Source organism: Numenius arquata, chromosome 1 (genome assembly GCF_964106895.1).
Source record: "Numenius arquata chromosome 1, bNumArq3.hap1.1, whole genome shotgun sequence".
Lineage (NCBI taxonomy): Eukaryota > Metazoa > Chordata > Aves > Charadriiformes > Scolopacidae > Numenius > Numenius arquata.
Window position 1 is genome coordinate 116,040,389 of NC_133576.1, and position 13,319 is coordinate 116,053,707.

The window sequence follows — 13,319 nt, forward strand, 5'->3', positions numbered from 1 at the left end:
TCTGAACCACGTGAGCTGTCTTACACCATCTGTATCTCTCTCCTTAATGCACAGCAGAGCAGCCCACATTTTGTGCTTCTTAGCTGCAAAATAGGCCTCCTCAGAAGCAGTGTGTGAATTTCGTGGCTCTTTTTCCAGCTGGTCTCTTCATACGGACAGCAGAGAGAGGCTCCAGAGAACTAGGGGTCAGAAGTGAGGAGTATGGGGGAGTTTGTGGGACAGTCACTGACTGACCTCCCAGTCTCAAGCCTTCAGCCTAAGCTGAACAAACTGAACGAAGAAGCAGTCAGGGGGTGAATTGGGCTGTGTTGGAAGTGTGGTAGTTTCAAACCGGACTGCTTTAGGGCAAATATAGGGTTTATGGTATAGATAGGCCTGCAGACCTGGATTTGAGGGCCACTTTAAAATTGACCCAAAGTACCAGACAGTTCAAGGGGCATCACATCCCTTCGGTGAATTCCCAGTGCACAAAAGGGTTCTGTAAAAGATCTGAAGGGACCATTAAACTGAAGTTCACATTGTCCATGCTGTGAAAGTTGCAGAGAGGACGTTTTAGGGTGAGGAAGGGAAAGCTCTAGATGTACTGGATGTAGAAATAGGAAGGGAAGAATCAGTTGGTTATTCTGCATCTCTGCAATACCTTACAAGCTGTTTCTGTACTGTTTAATAGGAGGGTGCTACAGAGCAATTAGGGGCAAGCTGGCTCACATCCACATTACTCAGGGCAGGCTCTTTATCTACTATACTGACTTCTTCCAAGCTGTGTGGTACTTGACTCTGGGTCTCCCTGGACTTCAAGTGGTGCTTTTGAGGCCCAAAGGCATAAATATTATTTTGTGGCTCTTTTCCTTTTCAGCTTGAATTGCCTGAAGTAATGTGATACCTGTGTTGCAGCTCTCTGCAGTCTTGTTTGCACAGTGTGAAACAAGGTGCGTGGCATTCCCTGAGATGTGGCAGGAGGATATATGGAAGAGCTTGAGAGTCTGAAGCTGGGATTGTTGGAAGCCACCCCTGGTGTAGTTATATCTCTACTGCCTGTTGCAGACGGATCCTGGAGTGAGCTCTCCCCTAGGCTGTCACTGGGTGTCTTGGAGAGACCCAGAGTAGCCCAAAACACGCTCTAAGAGTAAAGCAATGTGGGTGAGCGGAGATCCAATCCTTTAGCTTGGTCCCTGGCTCACTTCAGCGCTGTGCTGGCACAATTTTGGCTATGCTTTTACACATACACAAATCCTGGCCATGTGTCAGGAGTGAGCACGGGCGAAGGACTCTCTCAGTGGGCAGTATGGGTGCAGCCATCCAGTACAGAGGGGTAGGAGGTTTCTGCGTGGCTGTTGTGTCAAATGGAACTGAATGGGTTCTATAATGGGACCCAGTCTGGACAAAATTTCAGTAGTTTACATTTTCTGGCAACATTGTCAGAAAATGTGTTGGACTCTATCCACAGCTACAGTGCTTTGAGTACATGAAGTAGATATTTTAAAAGTTGGGTATATCCACACAATCCAAAATTATGCCTTTGAATGCCATGTTGACATACCCTCAATTACACTGATGCAAACTTGTTTGCATCAAAGGAACAGAAGCGAGCTAGAGATATTTTTGTACTTGCAACCCAGAAAGGGATGGGAGAGACGTGTCATGTTACCCTTCCTTAATGCAGTCCTCAGAACTGTAAGACTCTTGGCTTCTGCATATTCCCCTTATTTTTTTGTGTGTGCAGATAAATTTTTGCCCTCTGTGCCTTGGTTTTTGTTGTGATCAAAGATGTCAAATACAAATTTAGTCATGTTACCAGTTAAATTGTAAAAGTCCTAGATACCTTGCTACATCCCATGGCCTTTTTCTAAGACAGAAGGGAGTAGCATACATTTCTTTTCAATTTCTGCCTATTTTTCTCTCTAAGAAGAAAGAACATTGAGGAAAGCATGCTGTGTGACAGAAAGTGCACAAATATAACTTAAAACATGTCTGAAGTAATTGACCCCATTTCATAAAGAGAAGTGGGTCAGAATGAGGTATAAATCTATCCTAATCTAATCTTAGTTGCTTACTCACTTGGTCCTGTCAACTCACTCTCTCTCCACCCTTACTGTGTAGTTATCTGGAGTCTTTCAGGTTCTGCTTGGCACTGTTTTTTTTCATTACTTAAGAATGAATAGAGTAGGATGTGGCTGGTTTACCTCTTCTCTCCATGTACATTCCAAATGAAGGTGAGACTAGAGTATTTTAGTAGCAAGTGGAGCATTGTCTCCCAGTGATATTCCCACTGGTGGGATCTCTGCCAAAGAGAAGTCAAACACAGGAGGTATTCACAGATAGTGATTTTTCCTATTTTGTCAGCCAAAGTCCAGTGCCTGTTTTGTTATTGCAGACCTTATCATATATTACCTCTAACATAATAATAATGTGCCTGTGCATGGTAAGTCGTCTTCTTCATTAGGCATAAATCAGTATGGTGGAAAATGAGGAATTTTGGAAAGAGGCTGCTATAGACTGTGACTAGAATGTTCATTTATTCCTCTGTTGTTGGTGTAATCTAACAGAATTGCTGCACAAGTGTTTTTTGTTTAGTTTAGTTTAAGCAAGTTTTGGCAGAACAATGAACAAAGGGATTTGGGGATTTATACATTCCATTATAAATACAGTGGCATTTCCACGACCCTGTTTAGAAGAGTAAAGCTTCTATTTGTCTCCTGCTGATTCTGTCAACATTCACACGGTAAGTTCAGTAGAAATCCCTCAGGTATTCCAGTGTCAGACCACAAAGTCATTTCTGCCTTTTAAAGAAAATACTGTGTTTCAAGGAACAGGGACTTTGGGGAATATTCCTCTGAAGTGGAGACTTGATGCAGCAATGCAGATGTAAGGAACTGAAAGGCTGGGCACAGAACTGAAAAACAAGCAAAATAAAAAGACAAAAAATATATTTATGTATCTTCTGAGTTTAGTTACCTTGGTGAAAATCTGCAGCAACTCCACATCATCTACAGAATTTCCTGGAATAGCTCAGATTAAAATATATGTCTGCCTGAAGATAAAATGAATGGCAGTAAACAAAAAGGAGAGAACTGCTAACCTGTGCTGGCAGCAGATAGTTGGGGAGGAAAAATAAATGGGATCATGAGGTTTTCCTTCTTTCTTTTCACAAATATTAATCCTTTGGATTAACTCGGACCCACTTAGACAAAGTCAATTATTACAGAATCCAATTACTTATTTCATTTCCTGGTTTCCAAAGGGTACACAGCTCATGCAACCGTGTTGCCTTGGCTGCTGGTCACTCCTTTCCCCAGTGATTTCTTAAAATGCTGGCCGATTTCAACCAAAAAGGCAGACGGGTACCAGGCTCACAGCTGCTGTGTTCCAACGTGGATGTGAAACTCAGTGTGTGGGTAGAGGAAAGACATCCAGACCCACTGAGGGACAGGTGGTTATAGTTGAGCCTTTTATTATTTTGTCGGGCACTGACAATTGGCTCTTTCACATCTGTTTGCTGCCTGCCAGGGCATGGATAAAGGTGTGTGTGATGCCGTGGGACACAAGGAGCACTGAAATGATGAGGTTCATACAATATAAAAAGCGGAAAGCTGATTGTTACACACACAGGTAATAGGTGAATTATAAAAGGTGGGCATAAGGTAAGCGTGGCGCAGTACTGGTGCCTGTGGTACAGTTCAGGCACAGCTTACTGTCCATGGAACTGATCTCAGGGCTCTGTGGGTATAATGGCACAGAGTAATGGCAGAAAGGGTCTGCAGGATGGATATCACCCCTACTTATATCATAGAGCTGAATTATATTCTGTTGCCTAGAGTTGGTGCTGAATAGTGGAAACAGCAGGGAAGTGGACCATGATGAAGTAAGCTGCATCTCCCTCCTGCTGGGCTGTAGTAGTTTTGCAGTATATAGCAGCCTAAAAACTGCTGAAAACTGCCCTGTGACCCTAAAGGGAATTTTTCTCAGCCTGGGATTGGCAAAACACAGCATATTCCGCTTGCATTCCTTCCTCACTCTTCGTAGGTGGCAGTTCCCCCCTATAAGGGCTTTTGGTAAAAAAGCACCAACAAATATAATCTGTAATGAGCTGGATTGTTTATCAAATTAGAATTTGGGTTTGGATTTGGTTGTATGGGAGAAATTCTCATCATTGTATAATGAGGAGAGGGCTGGTATTGATTCTGTGTAATTTTCATATTACGTGTACAACTTGAAATAGCAAGTCTAACACTCTCGGGGCTTTATTCATGTGATTGAGAAGACAGGAACTTTTTCCTTCTCTTTCAAAATACTTTTTAAAGATTTTTTCCAATCTTCATTCTTTTGAAAAGGTATATATACTGAATATTTTTCTCTAATTGGCTTAACTTTTGGGAGCCAATATTAATTGAAATTTCACACTCTACAGTGATTCCTTTTGTGGCTTTGCAACGGAGACACACAATTTTAAAGCTTCATGTGAAAAAAGCCTATGATAGGATATCATCTGGAGATGAAAGCATTCAAAGTCCAGATTTCAAATCCCATTGCAGCAGAATATTTGCTTGTCAGATCCTGCTTGTTGTCAGTGTTGAAATGCATGTAATTTCCTGCAAGGGAGGCTTCTGGAATGTGAGGCTGCAGCAGTAATGAAAGAAATTTGTACGGTGGTTGAGCCGATAGTGGGAGTGTGAGAACTCTGCATTGTAAAGTCAACACAATGCCAGCATTAGTATTCAGATGAAATTTAGGCTTCCGTGAAGAGGCTGTCATGCAGTCGGTTTGTCAAGATAAAACCCCTCTGTGTTCATGCACCCTGTGAGTGGCTCTGTGGTATTTCAGAGGTGAAGTGCAAGTGCTTTTTTGGAGCATCAGTGCTGTTCATCCTTGGCATGTGGTGCCCTCTCTAACAGGAGAGGTTTTGGTTGTTGGTCGCTGTCTATGCAGGCTCCTGCCTGTGATTCCAAAGATAACTGAGCACTGTTTTAACTGATTTTGGTTGAATGGTATGACTTTAGTTTTTTAAAATCCCATTAAAAAAGGACAAAACAGAATGTTGTATAAAATCAGAGCTTTAAATGGATGATGCTTTGCCTGCTAGTACTCATAATTGTTGTTGCAGCAAAAGTTATAGCGGCACTTTTGGGGTGCATAGGGTGCTGGGCCACGGACTGGGTCCTGTTGTGCAAGGCAGTGGTGAGCCATGAACAAAAGAGTATACAATTCACCTCCGTAGTTTTTTGCATGTGAACGTGAATGGCCAGGGTCCAAGGACTGGGTTTTTCCTTGGCACGGTGCTGTGCCCAAAGAAGGATAACTGTACTAGCTCAGCTAATGCAGTTATTCAATTTCCAGTACAATTGTATTACCGTTGTATAACTGCATCAGAACGAACATTTTATAACGAACATGAGCAGAGAGCAGCGTGCTCCTGTCTACCACAAAGGTGGCCTGGGCTGAGATTCAAGAAACAGCACAGGGTTGCTGGCAGGCAGGGTAGTAAAGGAAGCAAGGAGACAATTCTGGATCAGCAGCAGTTTCAGACAGTGGCCTAAACACTGCCTAGTGGTTTGTGGTGTTGAGATGGATTCTGTACTCATTTCCCAGCCTTCACTTAGCATACTGCATGTCAGGGAGACAGGGATGAGGCTGGGAAGTCACTTGATACTCTCTGCAATCCCCTGCTGCCTCCTTTTAATTCAGCATCTTTGTACATCAGCCTGCTCATGCAGACAGGCCCAAGGCAAGCTTCAAAGGCAAAAGGAGGTGGAAAAAGATGGGCTTATGTCTGCTCAGAGAGAATTCCTTCATAGCAATGGCCACATGGTTTCTTAAGAATTGTTCTATGGTAGGAAAATGGGAAATTTCCCCCAAACAGAAAAGATGCGGGGTTGCAATGCTTTTAACCAAGTATCTGAACTGGAGACTAGGGAGTTCTCATTCTGCCTCCACTGTATGGAGGTATTCTACTACGTGTAGGGAGGCAGTAAACAATAACAGTCTCTGATCAATGGGTACGCTTGCCATAATGTGTGCTCGCAGGTCCTCCTGCACCATCACCCACCTGGAATCCACAGCATATGCTTTCAGTGTGGGAAAAGCACAGCTCACAAAATCTTCACTGACTGGTGAGGGGTGGTAAAATGAAAACTAGAATACAGCCAGCTGCTAAAAATTGTGTTTCTCTAACGTATTAGTGTTCTTTGAAAGTACCTTCAAGCTAGTGTGGAAAGGAGAACAAATGGACATAGTTCTATCCTTTTGAAAAGGTTTGATAGAAGTTTTTTACAGGAGTTTGTGAGTAAACTTAGAAACCACAGTGACAGATGAAATCTTGTCATGGATTAAAAAACAGACTAATACATGGAAAAAAAATGGGTGCAGCAATAAACTGTCCATTCTAGGCAGGGAGATGAGCTCATGGTGCATTGTCCTGTGAGCTGAAACAATGGTAAATGTATTCATAGGTGAAATAGCCAGTAGGCAAATATGCTAATGACATATTTAGAAGTAAATGTAACCTGTCAGGTAAGTAATTGGGTGACAAGGCAGACTAAGCATTTCCATTAAAATTTTAGCCTATTTTTAAAACAGTTGAGCAGTTTGGAGAATTTCTTCTCTACTTTATAGTTGTACATAAGCTAAACCCTCAGAAAGTGGGACGCTTACGGGTAAAGGGGCTGGTAGGTTTTTTGGCCACTGAGACTGAGTCAGTGTGTGCTCGGTCCTCCTATAACCTGTCAAAACAGCAGGATTTGTCTGGTTGGTGTGTTTTGCAAGGGTTTGGATCTGACCACACATAGACAACCTGGTTTAGCCCTTTTAAGAATCAACCAAGTGCTTGTGATGGGAAGGAGCAAACTGCAGGAGTACAGGGCAGGAGATGAGAGTGGAGGAAATATAAGTTATCTGGCAAATGGTTAGAATTCTTTCTGTATTAATATTCTAAATTTAACACCTGGGCAATAGCTTTCTCCTTATTGACATGACAAGCCTATTGCCTGGCCAACATTGACTCATTTAGAGGACAATTATTTTCCCATTGGCATCAACAAAATCAGACTAGGGCCCCAAATACTTCTTTGTCGGATTGGTGTCACAGCAGCTTTAATAAAGCTGGCATTTATATTCCAGGGAAGAATAGAACAGCAAGATACAGAGGATGCGACACAGTCAAAAGTCACATAGAACAGCTAGAAACAAGACAAGAACAGAAAGTATTTCATAAAATAGAACTGAAGTAGCCCATTTTTGTAGAAAGGTGGGAAATATTTTTGAAACAGAGGAACAACCACTTAGTGTGAAAAAGGCTAATTTAAAATTAGTAACATTATTATTAAACAAATAAAACATTTTTTTATTTAAAAGCATATATAATACATATATACTAATATATACATCAGTAAGCATTTGTAGTTGTTTGTGCTTTCATTCAAACTAGGGGGAAGGAGAGGGAGCAATCCCAAATTTATTCTAAGTAGGATGATGATAGAGATCATCGCTCCCAGGAATTCAGGAGACAGGAAATGTTCTTCCCCTCCCTGCTGTGGGGCTGTCATGGTGTCACATACGAGTTTCCCCCAAGATGTCTGGCGTGTGCTACAGCCAGAGCCAGACCTGCAGACAGGAGGCACCTTTGGCCTCTGCCAGTGCAGCACTTGCTTTGTTTCTGGGATAAAACTTGGGCCTGTGGAAATGTTTATGAGCCATTACTGACATAATGTGATCTAAATTAATCTTGTTTTATCTGTTCCAGTTAATGGTACTTTAAAATTCGGTAGTCAGTGGAGAATAACTACGCTTTTAAGAATTTTGCATTTGCCAAATGCATAACTTAGAGTTTGTAATTAAAAGAAAGGCACCTTTACTTTCTCTGGAATAATTTTTTGGGCCTCCCAAGATATGAATTATACTGAAAGATTGAATGTCTTATAATTAACACTAATTTACATGCATACTAGTGCTCGGTGCTAGTGGAATCAGATCCATTCATCCATGTGTCTCAGAATCTTTAGTGCTAAGAGATAATTGAGGTTTTTCTATTCTATAGATAGAAGGGAAGGGTGAAAAAGGTATCTTTGTTCCATCTTTTTGACTTACGGTCCTGTGAATTGGTCAGTCTGTGTTATGAGTTGGTCTGCAGCTGCTTCATTCGGTGTTGTCTGTGGCCCCATATACTGACTTGACCCCCCAAGGTCATTCTTGCCATGGAAGATCACTTCTGCAGTGAGAGACATAAAGGTGTAGTTATGTTGCATTTGCCCAAAGAGGTGAGGGTGGCACCAGACAGCTTCCAGGAGTCCCTTGGGCAGCAAGGCCAAGCTACGTTCTCCCCAGAGTCCTTTCAACAGAAGTGAGAGCCCTTCAGATGACTTACAGATCTGAAACCTCTATATTCTGTTATTACAAAAATATTTTTTGTGTGTCTTGCTGTAGTTCACCAGGACTTTCATCTCCTGAGTGGTTTCTGAAAGTTTTATTGACTTACCACGCTCTGATAGGTCATAATATCAAATGTATCCATCTTTTATAAACATTTTCAATTGTACTGGTTTCATCTAAGAACTATTGTAGGAGACAATTCTTCCGAAGACCACGGATGACTGTTCTAATAGGGGACATATATTTCAGATTCCAGGAAGGTTTAATATCTGTCTCAGCAGCAAAGGTTTTCCCTTCCCTTAGAAGCTTGGATTGATGTCATCCTGCATGGGGCAGATGCTTTGACATTGATCTTCTCTGATTATTTTGCTATACGAGAAGCTATAGGCCACTTTATTCACCAGACGGTCATTATTCTATTGTCTTTTCTTATTCCAATGAGGAGGAAAACGTGGAGAAAAATGATGAGAGATTTTGTTTTGCCAGTTTTTCCTTTAATTTCAGAATATGTTACAGAATTTTTGGCACCCTACATCCTATTGCATTCCTTAGGCCAAGGACACCGAGTAGGACAGATTGCACAGGCAGGAGAATTACTATTCTTTGTCATCAGTTATAGTCCTGTTGGGGACACTGAAATTTTCCTTTGGCTTCAGAAGAACTTTCTTTATTTTAACTTTCAAAACTATATTTATTCCACAATGCATTTCCTGCAGCAGACTGTAATCCATTTTTTTTCTCTCTTTTATATTTTTTTGCATAAAGTGACTGGGCAATCGGTAGCAAGCACAGTCAGGAGAAATTAATTACTAATACCTCCTACTAATTTTTTTATCCTTCCTGTTGTGAAGCTTGGTTTGCTTAGTGATTTGTGTATCAAAACTCTTTTAGAACTTTCATTTGACTTTGAGGAAGCTGTAGTGCCATAGGACTTGTAAGCTATTATCTTCATATATCAACAAATACATTTTTTACAGATCGCATCACAGTTATGTATTTATGAGGGCTACTTTGTGAATTTTCTAATTAGTAAAAGACCTTCTTTGTCTTTTAGGCTAATTTTTGCCAGTATCACTGCATTGGGTAGAAAGGAAGGGAGACCACTTTCTAGGTTTTATGCCAGTGTAAAATTACTTCATACCTCTGCTGATGTGGCTGAGAGATTTTGGCCCTTCTTTCCAGCAGGATGATATTGTCCTGTCCTAACAAGAAGACTCAGCACATAGGTATGAAGGTGTCTTTGGGCATTAGTGGACACACACAAATGCAAAGACTGTGTCTTCTGGCAGAGCAGTGTCATGCCATAGCCTGCTGACAGTGGGGGTCAGCCATCCAACCCTGTTCCATCTCGCTTTCAGATAAAGTTGCTTGGGACAGAAGAGGTAAGAAGTCTTCCAGAGTCAGCAGGTGTTGGGTGAAATGGTGTTAGAGAAAAATTAACATGTTAGAAGGAGAGTAGAATGTGAAATCAGATTATAGGATTAAGTACAGTAGCAAGCAAGGAGGCAAATACATGGCAGAGGGACCATGAGAACAATGGAACTACCACCAGAGTGACTCCACCTTATGGAATGAGTGACCATGGCAGGCTGAACTTGACCAAACTGGTCACAGAGAGTGATGAGTTAACAGATGATGACATGGAAGTTTCCCATTTGAATGTTTTTTTGGGGGGGAAAAAATGAGATGAAATGAGATGAGGACATTGAGTAATCTTCAGGCAATAACTGGAGAGTCTGGGCTGCCTAGAGATTTTGAAAGCTGACTTACTACTGGGAGGCCAGGTTCTTTATGCAGCTTTAAAAAATGCCAACAGTGGATTTATTTCTTCCAACTGTGATGCAGAAAACGGAGTTCTGAGTTCCCACAGTTCCCTCCCCTCCGTTTTATCCTCCTTGATATCTCATTTCACTTCACCCCTACCACCGCTTCTCCTCAATTGCAGCCTGGGCTTCTTTACTGCAGAGAACAAATTTGTAAATTTTGCATGGCTTCCAAATCTCTCGTACATCAAGGCTTTCATAGACTGAAATTCAATCAGCTTCTTGGCTGAGGGACACGGGACCCTTACCCTCATCAGAAGGGAAGGGGCCTCCCGGGTTGAGCCTTGGCTTCTGCTGCATGGAGTGCAGAAAAATCCCATAAGCTCACTCAGCAAAACATGGTCATTACCTTAGGCTAGCTTCAGTCGCACGCTAGAGGACAGAATTCTGCTGGGATATTCACAGTCCTAAGTCTGAATCTTTGGTGACCCTACATTTAATTTTGACCACTCTCATTATGTTTATCACTTTGGCAAGGAGATGAGAAGACTCTACAGATCCGTCACGGAAGGTCAGATGCAGAGCTCATGTCAGTCAGTAATTGGTACAAAGTTTCATCAGTTCAGGATTTGGCCCATAGCATTTTGGCTGATATCTTTTACTATATCCATATCCTGGAAGTAACTACAGCTCACTGAACAGTTTTAAAACATCTATAAACCTGAGGAGTGTAGCAACTGCAGTGATGGCTTCAATAAAAGTACGTTCAGTGCCAGATTATGAATCCAGTCACGCTGGTATAAAGCCAGAGTAATTCTGTTGATGTCATTGGAGTTACTTTGGCATTACATTATCATGACACAGATCAAACCTTAGCTCACAAGTGGCTCCATATTGCTTTGAAAATTTTATGGATTCCCTTTTGTCTTGCCTGTTCTCTTTATGTCATGTTTGTTTGGTTTGGCTTAAGAAAATAATTCAGGATTTACCCACAGCCCTTCCTTATTTTTATTTTTTTTTGTCTGAGTTGTAGAGGGTTCTGGTTTGTTCTGAGGACAAAAAGAAACAGCAAACAAGCTGCCATTCTTTTCTATTTTATGAGCTTCCAGCCAAGAGCTCCCATTCTTTGGGTTTCTGGAGGGTTTTCAGAGTTTTATCTTTTTTAAGCTGAAAGGTATTGCAAAGTGAACATCATTTTGTCTGTTTTCATCTCAGCAAGAAGAACCTGGGGGCTGTGCAAGGTACTATTTGCAGACAGGTTAAATTCTGAAGGCTGGCAGAACTGGGGCCTTGCAACTCCTGTAGCTGTCAGAAATAATTCTGGCCAGAGACATTGCAGCTTTGTATTCAGCATAATTAAAGCAACCACTTGGAATTGTTTGTATGTAAGGAACAAAACAATAGGCATTGAGACTTTATTATTGAAAGCAGCTGCAGGAGAGGAAGTCCTGCAGCCACGGGTTAGTTAGTGAATCCTGCTCGGGACATTTTAGTACTGCAGTTCAAATTCTCATGATCCTTTCTGTGAGGCTGGAAGCTATTTTGCTCTGTCTTCTACCTTTTCTCTCACACTCTTCCCTCAAGTATTAAACCTGTGAAACCAAATTTAGAATTATTGGAGGCCTTGCTGTGACGCCACAGCTATCTGTGAGAATGTAACAGGTTGTATATACCAACCCTGTAACTTTGATGACCTGAGCATTGCAAAACCAGCTAGGAGAGGCTAGGGCTGGAATTATGGAAATTGCCAACTTCAGTGGGGTTGCATGTACGTATTTCAGTGGGCTGCAGTTTCTTACGATGAAATCCTTGCTTAACTGGGGCACTGCTACACCATCCAGACTTTCACGTTGCTTGCTCAGAGGTGGGGAGAGCAAGGAGGAATGGGGAGTTGGTCAAGCAACTCAATGGAACTACAAATTTAGAGTCTAAGTGAGGAAAAGTGGATTCCCCTAGAGACCTTCATGTGGACTTACGTGCTATTTAACTTCAGTGCCTTTGCCTTTCCACTGACTGTGAGAGTCAGGACTCCTTCCATGTTAATACTGCATTGCTTCATATGCTTCTCCAATAGCCACCTCTATTCTGATTAAATCCAGTATTTGGCGGTCTGAGTGGAAAGGATGAGGAGCCAGAAGGAAACGTGATGTGTCTCCATCTCCCTGGGATCCGCACTACACAACGTCCTTCTGAGGAGGCCTCAGGGCAGTGTGAAATGTCTGTTCCCAACTTCAGCAGAGCAATTAAAGCGCTTCTCAGAGTGCTTCATTAAAGAGTTGATGGCTCTTTTCAGCCTCTCTGCTCTGGAGTGTCTCCTAATGACAAGGTAATAGGATATCCTGGGCAAAAACACACAACCTTTTGAAATTTTGGCTGTTTCTATCCTGCTAATTATAAGGTGAGGGGCTGAACCCTGGGCCCGAGACCAAAACTGACTGTTTTGTACCCCCTCTGTTACGCATCACCCCTTTATAGCAAGTAAGACTCAGAGAAAACTAGTCAGAGCAATGAAACCCAGAGCTGGGGAGTGAGCCAACAGCTACACAGTGTGGGTGTACCTGAAGGTTGTGTCTCTAGTGCTAAAGAGAAAAGGTCAAGGGAGTAGTCCCTGACCCATAGGCCAAGTGGCATGGTCTGGCTTGTGTCTATGCTGCTTAGGGCTAAGCTTCTTTTGGAGCAGGTTGGCCACATCCACAGTACATAGCACATGGCTTTAGCTGTTTTCTGACTCCCGGGTGATGCTTCTATGACCGTACACTGTGATGATACATCTGTGTGGTTTTTTCAGTTCAGAGGGGGATCTTATTAATGTATATAAATACAAGATGGGAGAGTGTAAATAAGACAGAGCCACACCCTTCTCAAAAAATCTGCTTGAGCATAGGGAACATATTTTACTGCAAGGGTGATTAAAGACTGGAAGAGGTTGCCCAGAGAGGTTATGGAGTCTCCATCTTTGGAGATGTTCAAAACCTGCCTGGCCATGATCCCGGGCCAACCAGCTCTGGCTGATGCTGCTCTGAGCAGGGGATTGGACTAGGCAATCTCCAGAAGTGCCTCCCAACCTCAACGGTGCTGTGATTCTGTGGCTGTAAGAGATAGCATTCATCATCATCTCAGGAGAGAGATTTCAGTGCATCCATCGGTGACTGAGGTTCAGAATTTGGCGTAGTTTTCAATTAAACAGTGACACAA